Genomic DNA, 7,500 nt, shown 5'->3' on the forward strand with positions numbered 1-7,500 from the left:
TCCGCCGCACAATGGTGACGGTGACCGCTGCCTGCGGTGGCAACGCTGGGCACAGTCGATACTCGCCGTGTGGTGGAAGGTAAACATTATGCGGTACATCAGTACTTTCCTAATAGTTCGGTCGTCTCACGGCACTGCTTAGTAAATGATGCAAGGCCACATATAGATGATTTATGCGAATGTCCCTATACGTGCTGTAAGACTGGGCACACAACGTGAATCGCACGTCAGCCAGACACTCGAACATGCACTACTCTCGGCCTGCAACGGAGACACACAATACGTAAACATCTGGAATGCGACAATGTCGAGTGCACCCTCTCTGCCACATTGCACCGTCGACACTATGATAACCAGACCAGTAGGTCCACCTATAAAAGCACAATACCACACTCCTCCGACAACTACCATTGCTCAGATAAACCAACACCACCAACACACATCCTACACAGAGGGGCACCAAATATCACCACCCGCCCTCGTGTTATACCACATGAAAAATTGCAGAAGTGAGAGACACAGACCCGCCAGCCTCTTGCTACAAGCATCGAACCGACGTGACGTATCTGACGGTGACTCAGGCATCCGCGTACTGCCACCACTATCCACCCCCCCCCCTCTCTGCCCCCTTCCCACACAATACCAAATTTAACCAACTTTATCGCTTAACCTAACTGTGGTTTTACCAGATTATCGCTTAACCTAACTGTGGTTTTACCAGATTATCGCTTAACCTAACTGTGGCTGTACCAGATTATCGCTTAACCTAACTGTGGCTGTACCAGATTATCGCTTAACCTAACTGTGGCTGTACCAGATTATCGCTTAACCTAACTGTGGCTGTACCAGATTATCGCTTAACCTAACTGTGGCTGTACCAGATTATCGCTTAACCTAACTGTGGCTGTACCAGATTATCGCTTAACCTAACTGTGGCTGTACCAGATTATCGCTTAACCTAACTGTGGTTGTACCAGATTATCCCTTAACCTAACTCAATTTGTCCCTTAACCTAACTCAATTTGTCCCTTAACCTAACTCAATTTGTCCCTTAACCTAACTCAATTTGTCCCTTAACCTAACTCAATTTGTCCCTTAACCTAACTCAATTTGTCCCTTAACCTAACTCAATTTGTCCCTTAACCTAACTCAATTTGTCCCTTAACCTAACTCAATTTGTCCCTTAACCTAACTCAATTTGTCCCTTAACCTAACTCAATTTGTCCCTTAACCTAACCCACGTTGTCCCTTAACCTAACTCAATTTGTCCCTTAACCTAACTCAATTTGTCCCTTAACCTAACTCAATTTGTCCCTTAACCTAACTCAATTTGTCCCTTAACCTAACTCAATTTGTCCCTTAACCTAACTCAATTTGTCCCTTAACCTAACTCAATTTGTCCCTTAACCTAACTCAATTTGTCCCTTAACCTAACTCAATTTGTCCCTTAACCTAACCCACGTTGTCCCTTAACCTAACCCACGTTGTCCCTTAACCTAACCCACGTTGTCCCTTAACCTAACCCACGTTGTCCCTTAACCTAACCCACGTTGTCCCTTAACCTAACCCACGTTGTCCCTTAACCTAACCCACGTTGTCCCTTAACCTAACCCACGTTGTCCCTTAACCTAACCCACGTTGTCCCTTAACCTAACCCACGTTGTCCCTTAACCTAACCCACGTTGTCCCTTAACCTAACCCACGTTGTCCCTTAACCTAACCCACGTTGTCCCTTAACCTAACCCACGTTGTCCCTTAACCTAACCCACGTTGTCCCTTAACCTAACCCACGTTGTCCCTTAACCTAACCCACGTTGTCCCTTAACCTAACCCACGTTGTCCCTTAACCTAACCCACGTTGTCCCTTTGCCTAACATAGTTCACTGCTCGGAATCTCTGGTGTCGTTGTTATCCTCATGTAGATGTCTTGCGAGTGTTGCTTACTTTCCACATATTCCCGCTATCCACTGTCAATTGTACTGCAATAGGACTATATCGCCCCCCCCCCCCTCTGCCCCTCTCTTTGTGTCTCCGTCCTCTCAAGCTGGTCGGTCTGGCGTTTGAGTGTTAAATGAGCCTCGCAGCTGTTCAGTTGCGTTCAGATGTCGACGCCCTCAGTGTACGTCGTGGTATGGTCTGTGTCCATTGTCCGCTGATGTCGTACGCGTAACCCACACGCTGTACCGATCATCGGTAGTTACGTACAGAGTGAAGTAGTGTGATACGTGTGACCGTACGCTGGCTGTGCCCAACGGTGTCGAATCTCAATTTCCATATGTTGTGCTCGATGCTACTTGTCTCGTCTCCCAATAACAGCTAGGTTGCACTGTGGTACGCCGTAGAGGCGTGTGGGAGGAACGTACGAACGCATTGTATGTCACCCTGGGTCGCTGGGGGTGGTGGTGCGGTGAGTCAGGTCAGGTCAGCGTGAGCCGTGTGATGTAGTGACGCGTGTATTCCGACTTTGTCGTATTGCCTCACACAAAGTGCTACCCTGGTGGACCGCGTTCCATATCTGGGACATGCCGCAGATGCCGGTTGACAGTGGATCGCGGAAGGGACATCGCATACGTGCGCGGGCCACCTTCCACGTGTTCTCTTCTGCACATGTCGCAGTGTGTATGTGGTCTGATGTAGCGTGTCGTGACACATGACATCCTGGCATGCAAGAATTGTTGAATTCGCAAATGTAGGTGGACATCTACGTTTACTGCCCAAGATACGCAAATGAACTGGAAATCCGTTGTTGAGCGGTTGTTCACGCTGGAGGTGAATCTGTGATGGCGACGATCGGTACAGCTATTAACCGGTTGTTTCAGCGGTACTCGCCACATCCACACACGTGACTAGGCCCATGTGGGTATGAAGCGATACGCGGCGGTGGCTTGGTGGGACTGTTCCCGGCCGGTGAAGGGGGGCCGCCCGGCGTGTTGGCCGCGCGCTGCGTGGGCGCACGCGCAACAGGCGGCTGGTGGGGGGCGCCGAGTGGCAGGAGCGCCAGCCGACGGGCTCGGCAGGCGGCGCAGCTACGCTGCGGCGCACCCTGCACGCGGCGCCTGGCGGCCAAAGTTGGTTCAGCCGAGCCCGGTGCGAAGCGCGGTGGACATCTGCAGTGTGCTGGTCTGATTGAGGACTGTGTGCGTTGAGGATGCGCCGCCGCCTGGCACTCGGCGCCGCGACGCCGTCTGCTGCTCGGTCGCCCCAGCGGTTCTCGCAGGTGGTTTGTATCGCAGTTGTGCGGACGTGTTGGCGCGTGCGCTGTGCTGGGAGAGTTCGCTTCTGCACCCAAGTGGGGCTTTGCCCTTGTGTGGCGCTGGCGTTGGAGCTGCCGGTCACCATAGGTGGCGCGTGTTGTCTCCCGCCGGCAATGCCACGACAGCACGCTCCCGGGCCTCTGTCGGCAGCGGCAAGCTCAGTTGGGAGCAAGGGTGTTCGCACTAAAACCGTCTACTCGCCTAACTCCGGGCGATTGCGCCTCTCTCGAAACCGACCAAGTACCTAGGACGGCGCTGCGCGCCGCCGGGACCTGAGAGGGTTTCGAGGTGTATCGTGCAGGGGAGCTCGGCCTCCTCCTGTTTGCAGAATAATTGAGCGGACGCTTGCGTGTTCGCGCGGGCCCCCGGGACACACTCCCGGGCGGCCGGCTGCTCAGCTCTAGTTGACGCAGCTCCCTGGTTGATCCTGCCAGTAGTCATATGCTTGTCTCAAAGATTAAGCCATGCATGTCTCAGTACAAGCCGCATTAAGGTGAAACCGCGAATGGCTCATTAAATCAGTTATGGTTCCTTAGATCGTACCCACGTTACTTGGATAACTGTGGTAATTCTAGAGCTAATACATGCAAACAGAGTCCCGACCAGAGATGGAAGGGACGCTTTTATTAGATCAAAACCAATCGGATTGGCTTGTCTGGTCCGTTTGCCTTGGTGACTCTGAATAACTTTGGGCTGATCGCACGGTCCTCGTACCGGCGACGCATCTTTCAAATGTCTGCCTTATCAACTGTCGATGGTAGGTTCTGCGCCTACCATGGTTGTAACGGGTAACGGGGAATCAGGGTTCGATTCCGGAGAGGGAGCCTGAGAAACGGCTACCACATCCAAGGAAGGCAGCAGGCGCGCAAATTACCCACTCCCGGCACGGGGAGGTAGTGACGAAAAATAACGATACGGGACTCATCCGAGGCCCCGTAATCGGAATGAGTACACTTTAAATCCTTTAACGAGTATCTATTGGAGGGCAAGTCTGGTGCCAGCAGCCGCGGTAATTCCAGCTCCAATAGCGTATATTAAAGTTGTTGCGGTTAAAAAGCTCGTAGTTGGATTTGTGTCCCACGCTGTTGGTTCACCGCCCGTCGGTGTTTAACTGGCATGTATCGTGGGACGTCCTGCCGGTGGGGCGAGCCGAAGGGGTGCTTTCGCGTCCCGAGGCGGACCCCGTTTAAATCCTACCAGGGTGCTCTTTGTTGAGTGTCTCGGTGGGCCGGCACGTTTACTTTGAACAAATTAGAGTGCTTAAAGCAGGCAAGCCCGCCTGAATACTGTGTGCATGGAATAATGGAATAGGACCTCGGTTCTATTTTGTTGGTTTTCGGAACCCGAGGTAATGATTAATAGGGACAGGCGGGGGCATTCGTATTGCGACGTTAGAGGTGAAATTCTTGGATCGTCGCAAGACGAACAGAAGCGAAAGCATTTGCCAAGTATGTTTTCATTAATCAAGAACGAAAGTTAGAGGTTCGAAGGCGATCAGATACCGCCCTAGTTCTAACCATAAACGATGCCAGCCAGCGATCCGCCGCAGTTCCTCCGATGACTCGGCGGGCAGCCTCCGGGAAACCAAAGCTTTTGGGTTCCGGGGGAAGTATGGTTGCAAAGCTGAAACTTAAAGGAATTGACGGAAGGGCACCACCAGGAGTGGAGCCTGCGGCTTAATTTGACTCAACACGGGAAACCTCACCAGGCCCGGACACCGGAAGGATTGACAGATTGATAGCTCTTTCTTGATTCGGTGGGTGGTGGTGCATGGCCGTTCTTAGTTGGTGGAGCGATTTGTCTGGTTAATTCCGATAACGAACGAGACTCTAGCCTGCTAACTAGTCGCGTGACATCCTTCGTGCTGTCAGCGATTACTTTTCTTCTTAGAGGGACAGGCGGCTTCTAGCCACACGAGATTGAGCAATAACAGGTCTGTGATGCCCTTAGATGTTCTGGGCCGCACGCGCGCTACACTGAAGGAATCAGCGTGTCTTCCTAGGCCGAAAGGTCGGGGTAACCCGCTGAACCTCCTTCGTGCTAGGGATTGGGGCTTGCAATTGTTCCCCATGAACGAGGAATTCCCAGTAAGCGCGAGTCATAAGCTCGCGTTGATTACGTCCCTGCCCTTTGTACACACCGCCCGTCGCTACTACCGATTGAATGATTTAGTGAGGTCTTCGGACTGGTACGCGGCATCGACTCTGTCGTTGCCGATGCTACCGGAAAGATGACCAAACTTGATCATTTAGAGGAAGTAAAAGTCGTAACAAGGTTTCCGTAGGTGAACCTGCGGAAGGATCATTACCGACTAGACTGCATGTCTTTCGATGTGCGTGTCGTGTCGTGTCGCGCAACACGCTACCTGTACGGCAGTGGCCGTGCGCCGCGTGCGGAACCACGCGTGCCTCTCAAAACTAGCGGAAGTGTTGTTGTTGTGTGGTACGAGCGCTGAAGCTCTGGAGCGGCTGGCCTGCGGTACCTGGCGCCTGGCGCCGGTTTTGAATGACGTTCGCCCGAGTGCCTGTCCGCTCCGGTGTGGAGCCGTACGACGCCCATCGGCTGTGAGGCCGTTGGACACAAAAAAAAATAGTGGAACAGGGGCCGTCAGACGCCTCAGTCCCGCAAATGCTACTGTCTTGAAAGAGACAGTGGGAGACTGAAAAGGAAAAGATCACCCAGGACGGTGGATCACTCGGCTCGTGGGTCGATGAAGAACGCAGCAAATTGCGCGTCGACATGTGAACTGCAGGACACATGAACATCGACGTTTCGAACGCACATTGCGGTCCATGGATTCCGTTCCCGGGCCACGTCTGGCTGAGGGTCGGCTACGTATACTGAAGCGCGCGGCGTTTGTCCCGCTTCGGAGACGTGGGAGTGTCGTGGTCGCCTGTGTGGCCGGCCGCGTCTCCTTAAACGTGCGATGCGCGCCCGTCGCCTGGCGGTTCGCATACCGGTACTTTCTCGGTAGCGTGCACAGCCGGCTGGCGGTGTGGCGTGCGACACCTCGTACAACGACCTCAGAGCAGGCGAGACTACCCGCTGAATTTAAGCATATTACTAAGCGGAGGAAAAGAAACTAACAAGGATTCCCCCAGTAGCGGCGAGCGAACAGGGAAGAGTCCAGCACCGAACCCCGCAGGCTGCCGCCTGTCGTGGCATGTGGTGTTTGGGAGGGTCCACTACCCCGACGCCTCGCGCCGAGCCCAAGTCCAACTTGAATGAGGCCACGGCCCGTAGAGGGTGCCAGGCCCGTAGCGGCCGGTGCGAGCGTCGGCGGGACCTCTCCTTCGAGTCGGGTTGCTTGAGAGTGCAGCTCCAAGTGGGTGGTAAACTCCATCTGAGACTAAATATGACCACGAGACCGATAGCGAACAAGTACCGTGAGGGAAAGTTGAAAAGAACTTTGAAGAGAGAGTTCAAAAGTACGTGAAACCGTTCTGGGGTAAACGTGAGAAGTCCGAAAGGTCGAACGGGTGAGATTCACGCCCATCCGGCCACTGGCCCCCGCCCTCGGCAGATGGGGCCGGCCGCCCGCGCGGAGCAATCCGCGGCGGGGTCGTGTCCGGTTGCCTTTCCACTCGCCGCGGGGTGGGGCCGTTCCGGTGTGCGGTGGGCCGCACTTCTCCCCTAGTAGGACGTCGCGACCCGCTGGGTGCCGGCCTACGGCCCGGGTGCGCAGCCTGTCCTTCCGCGGGCCTCGGTTCGCGTCTGTTGGGCAGAGCCCCGGTGTCCTGGCTGGCTGCTCGGCGGTATATCTGGAGGAGTCGATTCGCCCCTTTGGGCGCTCGGGCTCCCGGCAAGCGCGCGCGGTTCTTCCCGGATGACGGACCTACCTGGCCCGGCCCCGGACCCGCGCCGCTGTTGGCTCGGGATGCTCTCGGGCGGAATAATCGCTCCCGTCAGCGGCGCTTCAGCTTTGGACAATTTCACGACCCGTCTTGAAACACGGACCAAGGAGTCTAACATGTGCGCGAGTCATTGGGCTGTACGAAACCTAAAGGCGTAATGAAAGTGAAGGTCTCGCCTTGCGCGGGCCGAGGGAGGATGGGGCTTCCCCGCCCTTCACGGGGCGGCGGCCTCCGCACTCCCGGGGCGTCTCGTCCTCATTGCGAGGTGAGGCGCACCTAGAGCGTACACGTTGGGACCCGAAAGATGGTGAACTATGCCTGGCCAGGACGAAGTCAGGGGAAACCCTGATGGAGGTCCGTAGCGATTCTGACGTGCAAATCGATCGTCGGAG

General features: G+C 54.7%; 3 non-coding genes across 3 annotated transcripts in view; all 3 read left to right on the plus strand.

Moving 5' to 3' along the window:
- The first annotated feature begins 3,668 nt into the window (after nucleotides 1–3,668).
- Nucleotides 3,669–5,561, plus strand: LOC126314155 (small subunit ribosomal RNA). The gene has a single exon (XR_007555640.1). It is a non-coding gene; the product is annotated as a small subunit ribosomal RNA (ribosomal RNA).
- Nucleotides 5,562–5,929: 368 nt separating this feature from the next.
- Nucleotides 5,930–6,084, plus strand: LOC126314164 (5.8S ribosomal RNA). The gene has a single exon (XR_007555648.1). It is a non-coding gene; the product is annotated as a 5.8S ribosomal RNA (ribosomal RNA).
- A 188-nt stretch (nucleotides 6,085–6,272) lies between these two features.
- Nucleotides 6,273–7,500, plus strand: part of LOC126314158 (large subunit ribosomal RNA) — a 4,222-nt gene continuing 2,994 nt past the window's right edge. Inside the window, exon 1 of the ribosomal RNA XR_007555643.1 lies at nucleotides 6,273–7,500. This exon is cut by the window's right edge and continues 2,994 nt beyond it. This is a non-coding gene — a ribosomal RNA (large subunit ribosomal RNA).

This window comes from Schistocerca gregaria, unplaced genomic scaffold (assembly GCF_023897955.1).
Source record: "Schistocerca gregaria isolate iqSchGreg1 unplaced genomic scaffold, iqSchGreg1.2 ptg000538l, whole genome shotgun sequence".
NCBI lineage: Eukaryota > Metazoa > Arthropoda > Insecta > Orthoptera > Acrididae > Schistocerca > Schistocerca gregaria.